This window comes from Lithobates pipiens, unplaced genomic scaffold, assembly GCF_037356315.1.
Source record: "Lithobates pipiens isolate NorthernLeopardFrog02 unplaced genomic scaffold, aLitPip1_a1.2 Scaffold_18, whole genome shotgun sequence".
Lineage (NCBI taxonomy): Eukaryota > Metazoa > Chordata > Amphibia > Anura > Ranidae > Lithobates > Lithobates pipiens.
The window spans coordinates 608,502,931-608,519,959 of record NW_027507758.1 but is presented as its reverse complement, the minus strand read 5'-3'; the positions used below and the strand labels follow the sequence as shown (position 1 = coordinate 608,519,959).

General features: G+C 48.4%; 1 protein-coding gene across 1 annotated transcript in view; it reads left to right on the top strand.

The window, feature by feature from the left end:
* Window positions 1–275: 275 nt before the first annotated feature.
* LOC143989238 (uncharacterized) overlaps window positions 276–17,029 on the top strand; it is a 484,136-nt gene continuing 467,382 nt past the window's right edge. The window contains exon 1 of the mRNA XM_077489308.1: window positions 276–338. The gene's annotated coding sequence lies outside the window, so the exon portion shown is untranslated. The remainder of the gene's footprint in view (window positions 339–17,029) is intronic.

Here is a 17,029-nt window from a genome sequence, read left to right as displayed (position 1 = left end):
AATGTTATTGCTCAGTTTCGCAGCTGGATAGGTACCAACAGTAACTCAGTGAGGCCCGAAACGGAAAATACAGAAAAGAAAAAGTAATGCAGGGCCAGGCATGACAGTGTGTTTAGGGGAGACAATGCAGGGGTTAATATGAAGAGATAAGAGGGGAGGGGACAGTGAGTAAAGTCCAAGGGGGAGTGGTAATATATAAGGAGGAGGCGGGGCTGGGGAACAGAAAGTTGTGGAGAAAGAAAGGAGGAGGCAGTTTTTTTTTTTTTTTTTTTTTGCTCTGCGCCTCCAACATGGCTGAGATGTATGTCACTCGGATGAGGGTCTTTATGGATGACCAGGTGAGCGGATGGAGGCTGGGAGGTGAGGGTTGCTGTGCATGCAGAGTTTGCGGCCTCTGGCACTCTGTTTTCACCAGGGCTCTCATGTGGGGCCCCGCCCGTGAATCACAGGACTACTACCTCCTCTGCCTGCATCGCTGCGCGGGGAGGAAGGCTCTGCGAGGGAGACTTATTAGTATGGCCGTCAGGCTGCTTATATAAAAAAAAGCAAAAAAAAAGGTTTTAAGGGGGTGGAACTCCGTGGGTGGGCGCGGCCTATAGGGGCGGCGCGAGATGGCACAAGATGGCGGTGGAAGGACAAGGTTGACCTTCCAGGTCACAGTATGTGAGGGCATGTGTGGAACCATGGCAGGAGGCAGAGCTTCGGGGGTGAGACAGGCACTACAACAGAGGGACTCCACAGCCCCCAGGACCTCTTTGCCTCGGGGGCTGATGACACCACCAGTCCTGGTCTAGGACGACAGGTCGGTAGGCAAGCTGTCAGTGTGCTAGGAGGAGGAGCCGCAGGAATGCGAGCCAGCGATGGAGGCAAGCAAGGCGGCTGTTGGGGTTCCAGTCAGCCCGGTAAGTCAAATGATTTCTAAATGTTTTTCGTTTAACCACTTCAATACAGGGCACTTTCACCCCCTTCCTTCCCAGCCCAATTTTCAGCTTTCAGCGCTCTAGCGCTTTCAGTGACAATTGCGCGGTCATGCTACACTGTACCCAAATGAAATTGTTATCATTTTGTTCGCACAAATAGAGCTTTATTTTGGTGGTATTTATTCACGACTCCGGTTTTTTTTTTTTGCGATATAAGCGCAAAAAAAGCGGAAATTTGGGAAAAAAACAATATTTTCTTCTATTTGAAAAGAAATCCAATAAAATCAAATTTTGTCATAAATTTAAGCCAAAATGTATTCTGCTACATGTTTTTGGTAAAAAAAATTCCGTTAAGTGTATAATAATTGGTTTGTGTGATCACGGACATATGTACGCAAATGATCATGTACATATGTGTGCAGGTGATCACGTACATATGTGTGCAGATAATCATTGGGACATGTGATTTTAGTGGGACATATGTGGGGGACATGTTTTTATTATTAGGGACATGTGTTTTTATTATTTGGGGACATGTATGTTTTGGGACATGTGTGTTTTGGGGACATATGTGGGGACTGTGTTTGTACTGTGTGGTGTGTTGTGTGTTGACACTACACTGATGATCAGTGAGTAAAAAGCTGTGAAAAGCAGCCCATACTCACTGATCATCAGCCGGCTGCAGCGATCCGCTCTCCTCTCCTCTGCGATGACTTCCGTGTGAGGAGAGGAGAGCCGATTGCCTAGCAACCGGCTGTTTGTTTACATCACATGACGGCCGTGATTGGACACGGCCGTCATGTGATCAGGAGGGCCAATCACAGAGCCCTCCTGCCGATCTGAGATGTGCCGTGTCCGGGTGACACGAGCACATCGGGATCGCGCCGCTGCGCGGGCGCGCACGCGCGTGATCCCGCTACTCCTGAAGGACGTTCCTGAACGTCCTATCAGGAGCAGGCGGCTCCCACCCGGCCGTATATATACATTGGCCGGGTGGGAAGTGGTTAAGTTGCATTGCAGGATTTGTTGGGGGGTTGGAAAGGGGGGTGCAATGTTGCTCCTCCGGGAACAGAGGTGGTGGATGCTGGCCCACAAGTGGCGGGCGGTGCGCCTGGCAGTTTGGGGACAGTGGCGCTGCGGTGGGGTTGTCAGGTAATGGTAGGATGGAGATGGTAAGGATTGCAGATGCAAAAAAAATAAAATAAAAATGTGAGATGTACGGGTGCTTTGAGAGTCCCCTGGGAACACAATTAAATAGGAATTCCGGGATACGATTTGAAAAGGTAAATGTGTGGAGATCTTCTCGTTATGGCCCCCTTTAAAAAAAAAAAAAAGAGGGGAATTTACATTTTAAGTGTGTAGGGTCATGCAGGAAGATTAAAGCCTTGTACACATGGTCGGAGAATCAGTCAGAATGTGTCCTATTGGACCGTGTTGTTGGACAACTGTGTGGTATGCATCAGACTGATTCCGTCGGAATATCCGTCGGACCCAATTTTCCAACTTGTTGGAAATATTTCCCGACCAACTGGTTCGATCGGACATACTCCGATCATGTGTAGAGAATTTTGATCGGACAAAGTGCCACGCATGCTCAGATCAAATTCCTACATCAAAGCTATTGGCTACTAGCCTGAATGTAGTCCCATCGTAATGAAATTACGTCATCACGTTCTGAAAGATCGGATTTTTTGACAACTTAGTCCAACTGCGTGTATGCAACAGTTTCGGACAAGATTCGATGGACAAAATCCAATGGATTTGGTTGTCGAAATCTCCGACCGTGTGTACAGGGACTAAGGGAAAAAGGATGAAGGTAAGAGGAGGTACCAAATGATTTTGTGGAAGGCGGTCACCATTATGCGATTGTCATGGGGGAGAAGAACCTGAACATGGTTCGGCGTTGTTCTGTTATATGTAGGCCATTGGTAGGTGCACATGTTAAAAAGGGGGATCTGATTGGCTACGGGATGATGAGCAGTTTAGACCGCGCAGGTAGGTATGGCCATCTCTTAATGGGGATCGAAGGATAGCAGCTTCAGGATGCGGTTTCTGTAGTAGTAGAGGCCCCCAAAGCAGTTCCTTCGGGGGGTATACCCCCCTCTGGACGGTCGGCCGAAAAGAAAGGAGGGTGGGTTGGCAGTGCAATGTGAGCTCCTGTCAGTTCAGTGGTATTTGACGTTAAACATGAGTGTTAAGGGGGTGGGGGGGACCCATCCATTGTATTGTGGCTTCATGTAAGGACAATGTACAGGCGAGCCTAGTCACACAAGGGATGGCTTTTGGAAGGGGGTGAAAAGGTTGCAGCCTTTCATAAGTAGATACCCGGATAAGGAAATGGTGAGGCTACTTGCCTCCGGGGTTTTTAATGGTGTCTACAGTGGGGGTGGTGCCTGAGAAGGAACCAAACAAGTTTTGCCTCGTTTTCTCACTTATCTGTAAAAAAAAAAGAGTTCTGTCAGAATCCGATGCGGTGCACTGTGTCCAATACTTCACTTACACAGCTATAAGTGGGTTAGGTGGGATGGAAAAGGGGTGCCTATGGTGAACTAGGAATCCGTGTTCCACTTGCTTACAGTTTATTCAGAGAGCTTTGGCTGCTGGATAGATGCTGGCAAGAGGAGTTTTTTACTTGGAACGATGCCTGCCCATGGGTTGCTCAATTTAGTGGGCCATGGTTAGATTTTTAGGTAATTACCGGAGTGGGGGGGGGGGGGGGGGGTATTGACTTGTCGGTCCCTGATTCAATCATACATGGCTTGGACATTTTTGTGTGTTGGGCCGCCTTCCTCCGATGTGTGTGCGATTTATACTTTATACATTGCAGCACATTGCAGGTAGGTTCATTAGTGCCATTGGCTGCAAAACATAGGGGGCCGATGATGGATATTGTACTATTTTGTTCTGGCATTGTGATTGTTTCAGGGGTTACTGAGGGTCGCCTGCCGGTGACCAAGTTGGAGGTACTATAGAAGGGGGTGTAGGAGGCCCAGGAACGGCATGAGGTACAGTTGAGGACTTTACATTAGTTGCTGGGTAGGTTCAATTTCATCACCTGCCGGTTTTATTCTGATGAGTGGGTTTTGGCCGACGGCTGCCGTCTGTGGGGGTTTCAGGCCCTGGCTAATTTAAACAGTTAAATGCGGAACATAGGGAGGGTTAGAAGGTTTGGTACGAGTTCTTGGCCACATATAACGGACGATAGGTGGATGCCAGGTCAATGGGAAAAGAGGTAACGAACACGGCGGGGTAAACAGGTTTTGGGGGAATTTTTTCTTTCAGGGGCAATAGAGTGAGGAAATTTGGCCCCAATTTTGTTGGGTGGAAGTGGGGTGTTCTTTCGTAAACGTGTGCTATTGGAATGTACACATTCCACTGGGACGCAAGGTTGGATGGTGCAGAATACGCTTCACACTCCTTCCGCATCGGGGCGGCTGTAGAAGCTAACAGATGTGGGTTGGATGAGGCGGCGGTAAGGAGGAATGGTAGGTGGGAAGCAAAGCGAATAACGCACTTACCTATGCCTTCATGTGGTGGTGGAATAAATAATAAAAAAATAATAAAAAAAATAAAAAATATATATAAAAAAATAAAACACGAGTGGGGGAGTAGTCTGTACATACAAGCTGTGTTTGTGGCATGGGGTTACATTGGTTTACTTTTAAAGTTGGTGCTGCCTTTCTTTGGCATTTTTTTCGTCCAGATGGAGGACTTATACGCCTTGTCTGGATTTTCTTTGTTATCTGTATGTTTGTTGGGGGGGCCAGGAGAGCAGATGTGAGATCGGTTGGCAGACAGTTGGGTAGTTAGAGGAGGGAGGCATGTGTTCACTGGCTAGGTGTATGGGGGTTGAGGTGGAGCAAGGTGATATGGGAAATGGAACGTTAGGCACGGCGGGATAAACCGCCGGCTGTCTGGGTTATGCATGCAAGGGGTAATGCTTTTGGTTTCGAATGATCAGGGAACTGATCTCGGACGTTAAGTCAGATATTTTACGGCTTCGTACAGTTGTCTAACACTCAGGTGGTGGGGAGGTTGTGGCTCAGGATGGGGGGCCTGGTGATCAGGCAAGTAGAGGTGGAAACTAATGTGGGCCTGTAACTGAGGGTGTTAGAATACACCTTTAGATAGTGGGGATTGTTTTCTGGGCTCTGGGGCTGCAAGATGGGATCCAGCGGGCCCAGGGGTGTGGGGGAGCCCTTAGGGGTAAGGTGTCATCCTTGCGGTCTGTGGAGGTGTTTTGTTGGTCTTTGACGGTGGCAGTAAACATATGTGATGGAAAGGGGTGGGGGGCTCATTGGTAGTATGTGCCCCTCCGGTGTATTCCAGCGAAAGGTTAGCTGGAATATTGTAATGGTTGCACTGCGGGAAGGGGGTTGTCTCCGAGCTGATTATTCACTGGAGGCCTATCGTGTGGAAAAAGGTCCGGCAGTGCATTGGTGGAATATGTGTTGGAGTTCCGGGGTGCCGCCAAAGACCAACAGACTGGAGTTAAACAAGTTGTTACGGAAGGGATATTTTGGTATATATTTGATATTGGAGTTATTTATATGGTGTGAATAATAAATAGGCTGCTATGGCCATATATACTCCAAAATGAAGGTGTGGTCTCATCATTTTAGAAGGGTAAGAAATGGGGATGTTGGAGTACAAGTGGTATAGCAGTATGAGGTAGGTTCGATACCTCTGAACTACACTGGTCATGTCTTGTATTGGTGCTCTGCAGTCTCTTACTAGAAGAAATACAATGATTTCCCTAAATGGAACTTTGGAAAGTAATGCCTTTTTGTTCTTGCTGCATGCTAGTCTGATTGTGCTATATTGCTTGGGTTCATACCTATGTAGTGTGAGGGCCTTACTGAGTGATCCGTTTAATTTATAACCAGGACACCAAACTTCATAGTGTTGGTGAATTTAAAGGAGAATCTCCTAATGTCACTCCACAAGTTACAGTATTATAGATCCCAACTGTCCTTGATTTGGGGTAATGTCCCTCTGTCCCTCTTTCCTCCTCATTTGTCCCTCATTTTGCTCTGATCTGTATAGTTGTATTGAATTTCTATATTGCTGCAATTGTAAATTCCAAAAGCCAATATAAAGGAATAGTAGTGGTAAAAAAAGCACTTGTGAGTTTGACCAATCTTTTTTTGTACGATGCTCCTTTAAGGGGGCGTGGTAGAGGGTGTGTCCTATGCCCACATACTTTTGCTAATTGGTGTCCCTCGTTCCCATCTCGGAAAGTTGCAAGGTATGTATAAGGACATACCCAAAACGCCGGGATATAAGGATGTACACATAACGCCGGCATTTAAGGACGTGCACATATCGCCGGCATTTAAGGACGTGCACATATCGCCGGGCTATAAGGACGTGCACATATCGCCGGGTTATAAGGACGTGCACATATCGCCGGGTTATAAGGACGTGCACATATCGCCGGGCTATAAGGACGTGCACATATCGCCGGGCTATAAGGACGTGCACATATCGCCGGGCTATAAGGACGTGCACATATCGCCGGGCTATAAGGACGTGCACATATCGCCGGGCTATAAGGACGTGCACATATCGCCGGGCTATAAGGACGTGCACATATCGCCGGGCTATAAGGACGTGCACATATCGCCGGGCTATAAGGACGTGCACATATCGCCGGGCTATAAGGACGTGCACATATCGCCGGGCTATAAGGACGTGCACATATCGCCGGGCTATAAGGACGTGCACATATCGCCGGGCTATAAGGACGTGCACATATCGCCGGGCTATAAGGACGTGCACATATCGCCGGGCTATAAGGACGTGCACATATCGCCGGGCTATAAGGACGTGCACATATCGCCGGGCTATAAGGACGTGCACATATCGCCGGGCTATAAGGACGTGCACATATCGCCGGGCTATAAGGACGTGCACATATCGCCGGGCTATAAGGACGTGCACATATCGCCGGGCTATAAGGACGTGCACATATCGCCGGGCTATAAGGACGTGCACATATCGCCGGGCTATAAGGACGTGCACATATCGCCGGGATTTAAGGACGTGCACATATTGCCGGGATTTAAGGACGTGCACATATCGCCGGGATTTAAGGATGTGCACATATCGCCGGGATTTATGGACGTGCACATATCGCCGGGATTTAAGGACGTGCACATATCGCCGGGATTTAGGGACGTGCACATATCGCCGGGATTTAAGGACGTGCACATATCGCCGGGATTTAAGGACGTGCACATATCGCCGGGATTTAAGGACGTGCACATATCGCCGGGATTTAAGGACGTGCACATATCGCCGGGATTTAAGGACGTGCACATATCGCCGGGATTTAAGGACGTGCACATATCGCCGGGATTTAAGGACGTGCACATATCGCCGGGATTTAAGGACGTGCACATATCGCCGGGCTATAAGGACGTGCACATATCGCCGGGCTATAAGGACGTGCACATATCGCCGGGCTATAAGGACGTGCACATATCGCCGGGCTATAAGGACGTGCACATATCGCCGGGCTATAAGGACGTGCACATATCGCCGGGCTATAAGGACGTGCACATATCGCCGGGCTATAAGGACGTGCACATATCGCCGGGCTATAAGGACGTGCACATATCGCCGGGCTATAAGGACGTGCACATATCGCCGGGCTATAAGGACGTGCACATATCGCCGGGCTATAAGGACGTGCACATATCGCCGGGCTATAAGGACGTGCACATATCGCCGGGCTATAAGGACGTGCACATATCGCCGGGCTATAAGGACGTGCACATATCGCCGGGCTATAAGGACGTGCACATATCGCCGGGCTATAAGGACGTGCACATATCGCCGGGCTATAAGGACGTGCACATATCGCCGGGCTATAAGGACGTGCACATATCGCCGGGCTATAAGGACGTGCACATATCGCCGGGCTATAAGGACGTGCACATATCGCCGGGCTATAAGGACGTGCACATATCGCCGGGCTATAAGGACGTGCACATATCGCCGGGCTATAAGGACGTGCACATATCGCCGGGATTTAAGGACGTGCACATATCGCCGGGATTTAAGGACGTGCACATATCGCCGGGATTTAAGGACGTGCACATATCGCCGGGATTTAAGGACGTGCACATATCGCCGGGATTTAAGGACGTGCACATATCGCCGGGATTTAAGGACGTGCACATATCGCCGGGATTTAAGGACGTGCACATATCGCCGGGATTTAAGGACGTGCACATATCGCCGGGATTTAAGGACGTGCACATATCGCCGGGATTTAAGGACGTGCACATATCGCCGGGATTTAAGGACGTGCACATATCGCCGGGATTTAAGGACGTGCACATATCGCCGGGATTTAAGGACGTGCACATATCGCCGGGATTTAAGGACGTACACATATCGTGTGATATAAGGAGATACACAAAATGCTGGGATATAAGGAGATACACAAAATGCTGGGATATAAGGATGTACAAATACCACGGGCATATAAGGACGTACACATATCGCCGGGATATAAGGACGTACACATTCTGTCGGTATAAGGATATAAGGATGTACACATACCGACATACCATCAGGATATGAGGACGTAAACATACTGCTGGGATATAAGGACGTACAAATGCAGTCATAATATAGGGACGTACAAATACTGGTGGGATATAGCGATGTACACATACCGACGGATATAAGGATGTACATATACTGCCAGGATATAAGATATACAAATACTGGTGGGCTATAAGGACGTACACATACCGCTGGGCTATAAGGACGTACTAATACCGCCGGGATATAAGGATGTACAAATATCACTGCGATATAAGGACGTACACATACTGCCGGGATATAAGGACGTACACATACTGCCGGGATATAAGGACGTACACATACTGCCGGGATATAAGGACGTACACATACTGCCGGGATATAAGGACGTACACATACTGCCGGGATATAAGGACGTACACTTACTGCCGGGATTAGTGATGGCCGAACAGTTAGCCCGGCGGTCGTTTCGCGGCGAATTTCGGCTGTTCGCGGTCTGCCAGTTCGGCGGACTATTGGCGCCGTTCACCCGGCGGACTTCCGTGTTTTTACTGTGTAAAGGAACTTTGACCTGATGACACATCCATCATGGGGTACAGGACAGCCAATTGAGACATTACAGCACATGGACACTTGGACATTCCCCCTAACTTATAAATACACCCGATCCGGCGGCCATTTTACATTCTTTCTTCTGTCACTATAGGGAGAGGTTGCTGTGTGGAGCAGGGAGAGATAAATCGCTAGCTATTTGGTACACAAAAGTTCTTTTCAGGACTGGTATAGGTGTTAGGTGTATATAGGTTTGCTGTGCTACTGATTGTTGCAGCCGCCTGAGTGTCTTTTGTCAGTTTAGAGAAAGGGACAGGACGGTGTGTGCTGCTATTGTAGGGACAGCCAGATTAGTCATCATCATCATTAGCTGTTACTATCAGGTCCACAAAAGTGCTATCCCAGTAACCAGTTATTGTTTCAGCAGCCTCTGTTTTGCCAGTTTATATAGGGACAGGCAGGAAGCAGTGTGTCAGGCAGTGAGGGTCAGTTTAATCAGTAGCTGTTACTATTAGTTCCACAAAGGTTCTTTTCAGGACTGGTATCAGTGGTATGGTAATAGGCTTGTACACGTATAATATTCTTTCTTCCAAATATAGAAAGAATATTATACTTGACTGCTGCCCTTCTGCTGCAGTCTGCTAGTCAGTCACAACTCGCTTGTTCCACAAAGCTCTTTATCAGGACTGGTAACTTGGTCTGTCTAGCCACTTTCAGACCGGACCATTTTGCTGGTAAATGACCAGAGGTCTTTTTACACTTTGGCACTGCGCTGCTTTAACTGGTAATTGCGCGGTCATGCAATGTTGTACCCAAACAAAATTTGCGTCCTTTTCTTCCCACAAATAGAGCTTTCTTTTGATGGTATTTGATTGCCTCTGCGATTTTTATTTTTTGCGATATAAACGTAAAAAGACCGCAAATTTTGAAAAAAAATGATATTTTCTACTTTTTGTTATTAGAAAAATCCAATAAACTCAATTTTAGTCATACATTTAGGACAAAATGTATTCAGCCACATGTCTTTGGTAAAAAAAAAGTCAATAATTGTATATTTATTGGTTTGCGCAAAAGTTGTCACATCTACAAACTAAGGTACGTTTTCTGGAATTTACGCAGCTTTTAGTTTACGACTGCCTATCTCATTTCTTGAGGTGCTAAAATGACAGGGCAGTACAAAACCCCCCCAAATGACCCCATTTTGGAAAGTAGACCCCCTAAGGAAATTGATAAGAGGCATGTTGAGCCCATTGAATATTTTATTTTTTTGCCTCAAGCGATTGAATAATGACAAAAAAAAAATTTTTTTTTTTTTTTTACACAAAGTTGTCACTAAATGATATATTGCTCACACATGCTATGGGCGTATGTGAAATGACACCCCAAAATAAATTCTGCTGCTTCTCCTGAGTACGGGGATACCACATATGTGGGACTTTTTGGGAGCCTAGCCGCGTACAGGGCCCCGAAAACCAAGCACCGCCTTCAGGCTTTCTAAGGGCGTCAATTTTTGATTTCACGCCTCACTACCTATTACAGTTTTGAAGGCCATAAAATGCCAAGATGGCACAAAACCCCCACAAATGACCCCATTTTAGAAAGTAGACACCCCAAGCTATTTGCTGAGAGGCATGTTGAGTCCATGGAATATTTTATATTTTGCCACAAGTTGCGGGAAAATTACAAACTTTTTTTTTTTTTTTTTTTTTCACAAAGTTGTCACTAAATGATATATTGCTCATGCATGCCATGGGCATATGTGAAATGACACCCCAAAATAAATTCTGCTGCTTCTCCTGAGTACGGGGATACCACATATGTGGGACTTTTTGGGAGCCTAGCCGCGTACGGGGCCCCGAAAACCAAGCACCGCCTTCAGGCTTTCTAAGGGCGTAATTTTTTGAGTTCACTTCTCACTACCTATTACAGTTTTGAAGGCCATAAAATGCCAAGATGGCACAAAACCCCCACAAATGACCCCATTTTAGAAAGTAGACACCCCAAGCTATTTGCTGAGAGGCATGTTGAGTCCATGGAATATTTTATATTTTGCCACAAGTTGCGGGAAAATTACAAACTTTTTTTTTTTTTTCACAAAGTTGTCACTAAATGATATATTGCTCACGCATGCCATGGGCATATGTGAAATGACACCCCAAAATAAATTCTGCTGCTTCTCCTGAGTACGGGGATACCACATATGTGGGACTTTTTGGGAGCCTAGCCGCGTACGGGGCCCCAAAAACCAAGCACCGCCTTCAGGCTTTCTAAGGGCGTTACAGTTTTGAAGGCCATAAAATGCCAAGATGGCACAAACCCCCCCCCCCCCAAATGACCCCATTTTAGAAAGTAGACACCCCTAAATTTAGGGGTACACTAGTGAGACTAGGTAATAAATGGCGGGTGCCCTGAAACTATAAAAAAATAACTAACCAACCAGCGTCACCTGTAACAGTTATATGGTGATCACTGGTGAAAGGGTTAACTAGGGGGCAATCAGGGGGCTTTATGCGGTAGTATATGGGGGTCCCTGGCGCTATAAAAAGCTGCGGCGAACCTAAATACCTACCTGCCTAACTAGCGTCACCTGTGACACTAATACAGCGATCAGAAAAACGATCGCTTATTAGGCTGGGTTCACACTGGAGCGATGCGGGAACGCCACGAATGCGCGGCGGGTTCCCGCATCGCATGCCTCCCGGCGGCAGTTCACACTGCCCTATGCGAACTGCTGGGAGTGTCAGTGAAATGTTAATGACACCCCCAGATCAGTTCGCATATCGCAGTGCGATCTGCAAACTTGGATCGCATGGTGTGAACACCCATGCGATCCGATTCTGCTGCGGACCAAAAAAAGGGTCCCGTGCGAGTTTGCGGCGGGTGCGACACGAATTCAGCCATACTATCTGTATAGCTGAACTCGAATCGCACAGAGATCGGATGTGATTTGCACTGCAGTGCGGTGCGAATCACATCCGTTCTCATAAACCGCTGCAATGTGAACCCAGCCTTAGTGACACTGGCGACGGGGGGTGATCACGGGGTTAAACCTTTATTGGGGGGGTTAGGGGGGTACCTTAGAACTAAAGGGGGCTAACCCTAACTGCCCTAACAGTTATTAGTCACAAATGACACCTGCCGGGTGATCAGGGGGTTAAACCTTTATTAGGTAATAAATGGCGGGTGCCCTGAAACTATAAAAAAATAACTAACCAACCAGCGTCACCTGTAACAGTTATATGGTGATCACTGGTGAAAGGGTTAACTAGGGGGCAATCAGGGGGCTTTATGCGGTAGTATATGGGGGTCCCTAGCGCTATAAAAAGCTGCGGCGAACCTAAATACCTACCTGCCTAACTAGCGTCACCTGTGACACTAATACGGCGATCAGAAAAATGATCGCTTATTAGGCTGGGTTCACACTGGAGCGATGCGGAAACGCCGCGAATCCGCGGCGGGTTCCCGCATCGCATGCCTCCCGGCGGCAGTTCACACTGCCCTATGCGAACTGCTGGGAGTGTCAGTGAAATGTTACTGACACCCCCAGATCAGTTCGCATATCGCAGTGCGATCTGCAAACTCGGATCGCATGGTGTGAACACCCATGCGATCCGATTCTGCTGCGGGCCAAAAAAAGGGTCCCGTGCGAATTTGCGGCGGGTGCGGCGGGTGTGGCGGGTGCGGCGGGTGCGGCGAATGGCTGAACTCGAATCGCACAGAGATCGGATGTGATTTGCACTGCAGTGCGGTGCGAATCACATTCGTTCTCATAAACCGCTGCAATGTGAACCCAGCCTTAGTGACACTGGCGACGGGGGGTGATCACGGGGTTAAACCTTTATTGGGGGGGTTAGGGGGGTACATTAGAACTAAAGGGGGCTAACCCTAACTGCCCTAACAGTTATTACAGTCACAAATGACACCAATGCAAAAAAAAAAAAAAAAAAAAAAAAATGACATTGGTGTCACTGTGACTGGGGGGCAGGGGTAATTGGGGGGGTGATCGGGGGGTAAAGGGGGGGTGTGAGTGTGCCTGGCATGTTCTACTGTGTGTGGGATGTGTTGGTGCAACTCACTGATCCGCTCTCCTCCGTGTCGGAACGAAAAATACCGACACGGAGGAGAGAATACATCACTTCCTCTCCTGTGTTTACATTACAGGAGAGGAAGTGATGTCACCGGGGATTTCCATTCGTCGGGAGCGATCGCGAGGGGGTGGCCATGAATGAATGGCCGTCCCCTCGTCCGGGATCGCTCCCGAACGAAAACCGACCGCCGCAGGCACCGGGCGGGGGCCCGATCGGGCCCCCGACCCGCGGGAGGCAAAGGACGTACATATATGTGCTTATGCCTGCCCGTGCCATTCTGATGACGTAGATCGGCGTGAGGCGGTCGGCAAGTGGCTAGGGTGCTACAGTACATAGGGTTGAGTGAGGTACAGTCTGCCATTCTATAAGGACTGGTATCGGTCCACAATACATAGGGTTGAGGTGCACTACTGCTGACCGCTGCCCTATACTGCAGCAGTCCTTCATCGGTATAGGGACTGACGTAGAGTCTGCTAATCACTCACACACAGCCTACTTGGTCCACAAAGCTCTTTTTTAGGACTGGTAACTTGGTGTAGGGTGCTACAGTACATAGGGTTTTCTCAGAGAAGGGCATCCCAGAGCTATATGGCCATGTTCAGCGGCAAGTGAATGTATCTCTGGCACACAGTGTCGGTGCCAAGATACATCTGACCACAGACACGTGGTCTAGCAAACACGGACAGGGAAGGTATATCACTTTTACTGCCCACTGGGTGAACCTTCTGACGGCCATCAAGCATGTAACCCGTGGCACCCGTGTAGATTTGGTTTTACCGCCACGGATTGCATGCAGGCCTGACTCTTCTTCTCCTCCTCCTCCTACTCCATCCTCCTCCTACTCCATCCTCCTCCCTCTCCTCCTCAGCTGACTCCTCCTTTTTCGCTGCTAGCGTCTCTTCCGCTGCACCGCCCAAGCTCCCCAGAACCTATTCCACATGCCAGGTGAGACGTTGCCATGCCGTGCTGCGTCTGTTGTGCCTGGAAGCCAAGAGCCACACTGGCCCGGCACTCCTTTCAGCTTTGCGTTCACAGGCAGATCAGTGGCTAACACCGCTCAATTTGACAGTTGGTAAAGTGGTGTGTGACAACGGTGCTAATCTGCTTAGCGCATTGAAACAGGGCAAAATCACGCATGTGCCATGCATGGCACACGTCTTAAACTTGGTCGTGCAGCGATTCATTGTCAAAAACCCTGGGGTCCAGGACATCTTGCGGCAGGCAAGGAAAATCTCGGCCCATTTCAGAAGATCTTACACGGCCATGGCTTGCCTTGCTGACATTCAGCGGCGACACAATCTGCCGGTCAGACGTCTTATTTGCGATTGCCCGACGCGATGGAACTCAACCTTCTATATGCTTGATAGGCTGCTCCAGCAGAAACGTGCAGTTAACGTCTACCTGTATGAACTCTGCGGCAGAAACGGTTCTGGGGAGCTGGGGTTTTTTTCACCACGCCAGTGGCTGCTCATGCGCGACGCATGCAGACTTCTGCGGCCATTTGAGGAGATCACCAAACTGGTCAGTCGCAGCCATGGCGCCATCAGTGACATGGTACCTTATGCCTTCTTTATGGAGCGTGCATTGCGTCGTGTCATTGATCAAGCTGTGGAGGAGCAGGAGCGGGAAGATGAGGAAGTCGCAATGCAGGATGAAGTCAACAACAGGAGTCTGTAGAGGAGTCAGAGGAGGGTGGTGCCGGGGCGGATGAGGAGGAGCAAGAAGAGCATGCTTTAAACCTTTCTGGGATCCCTGTTGTGTGTGGATGGGGAGAGGAGAATGAAGAGGACGACATTATCCTGGATGATGAGCAGGAGCCAGGCCACCACACCGCTTCCACTTTAGTGCAAATGGGGGCCTTCATGCTCCAGTGTTTTAATAGGGACCACCGTATAAAAAGCATAAGGGTCAAGGACCAGTACTGGGTGGCAACGTACTTAGACCCCCGGTACAAACACAAAATGGCGGAAATGTTACCGCCGTCGCAGAGGGCTGTCAGAATGCAGCACTTCCAGGCCTTGCTTTGAGAAATGCTGCATTCTGCTTTTGCGTGCGCTGGCAGAGGAGCAATTCCCACTCCCAGAGAAGGAGTTGCGGGTACCAATCCAACAGCGCCTGCAAGAAGAGGCCGGTTTGAAGATGTGTTGGTGACTTTGGATATGAGGTCATTCTTTCAGCCGACCCATCGACAGGTGTCATCCGGATCCAGCATCAGGGAACGCCTAGAGCATCAGGTGTCCGACTACATTGGGTTAACGCCCGATGTGGACGCTCTGAGGAGTGATGAACCCCTGGACTACTGGGTGGGCAGGCTTGACCTCTGGCCAGAGCTTGCCCAATTTGCAATCGAACTGTTGGCTTGCCCCTCATCCAGTGTCCTGTCCGAAAGGACGTTCAGCACAGCAGGGGGGATCGTGACCGATAAGCGTACTCGCCTAGCTCACGACAGTGTTAACTACCTCACATTTCTAAAAATGAATGAGGCATGGATCTCGGAGGAATTCAACACATGTGACCAGTAGACCATGTACAGTGGTGTGAAAAAGTGTTTGCCCCCTTCCTCATTTCCTGTTCCTTTGCATGTTTGTCACACTTAAGTGTTTCAGGACATCAAACCAATTTAAACAATAGTCAAGGACAACACAAGTAAACACAAAATGCAATTTGTAAATGAAGGTGTTTATTATTAAAGGTGAAAAAAAATCCAAACCATCATGGCCCTGTGTGAAAAAGTGATTGCCCCCCTTGTTAAAACATACTATAACTGTGGTTGTCCACACCTGAGTTCAATTTCTCTAGCCACACCCAGGCCTGATTATTGCCACACCTGTTCACAATCAAGGCATCACTTAAATAGGAGCTGCTTGACACAGTAAGGTCCACCAGAAGATCCTTAAAAGCTACACATCATGCCGAGACCCAAAGAAATTCAGGAACAATTGAGAAAGAAAGTAATTGAGATCTATCAGTCTGGAAAGGGTTATAAAGCCATTTCCAAAGCTTTGGGAATCCAGCGAACCACAGTGAGAGCCATTATCCACAAATGGCGAAGACATGGAACAGTGGTGAACCTTCCCAGGAGTGGCCGGCCGCCCAAAATTACCCCAAGAGCGCAGCGACGACTCATCCAAGAGGTCACAAAAGACCCCACAACAACATCCAAGGAACTGCAGGCCTCACTTGCCTCAGTTAAGGTCAGCGTTCATGCCTCCACCATCAGGAAAAGACTGGGCAAAAATGGCCTGCATGGCAGAGTTCCAAGGAGAAAACCACTGCTGAGCAAAAAGAACATCAAAGCTCGTCTCAATTTCTCCACAACACATCTTGATGATCCCCAAGACTTTTGGGACAACATTCTGTGGACCGATGAGACAAAAGTGGAACTCTTTGGAAGGTGTGTGTCCAAGTATATCTGGCGTAGAAGGAACACTGCATTTCATAAAAAGAACATTATACCAACAGTAAAATATGGTGGTGGTAGTGTGATGGTCTGGGGCTGTTTTGCTGCTTCAGGACCTGGAAGACTTGCCGTGATAAAAGGAACTATGAATTCTGCTGTCTACCAAGAGATCCTGAAGGAGAATGTCCGACCATCTGTTCGTGTACTCAAGCTGAAACAAACTTGGGTTCTGCAGCAGGACAATGATCCTAAACACACCAGCAAGTCCACCACCGAATGGCTGAAGAAAAACAAAATGAAGACTTTGGAGTGGCCTAGCCAAAGTCCTGACCTGAATCCTATTGAGATGTTGTGGTATGACCTTAAAAAGGCCGTTCATGCTCAAAAACCCTCTAATGTAACTGAATTAGGACAATTCTGCAAAGATGAGTGGGCCAAAATTCCTCCAGGACGCTGTAAAAGCCTCATTGCACGTTATCGCAAACGCTTGGTTGCAGTTGTTGCTGCTAAGG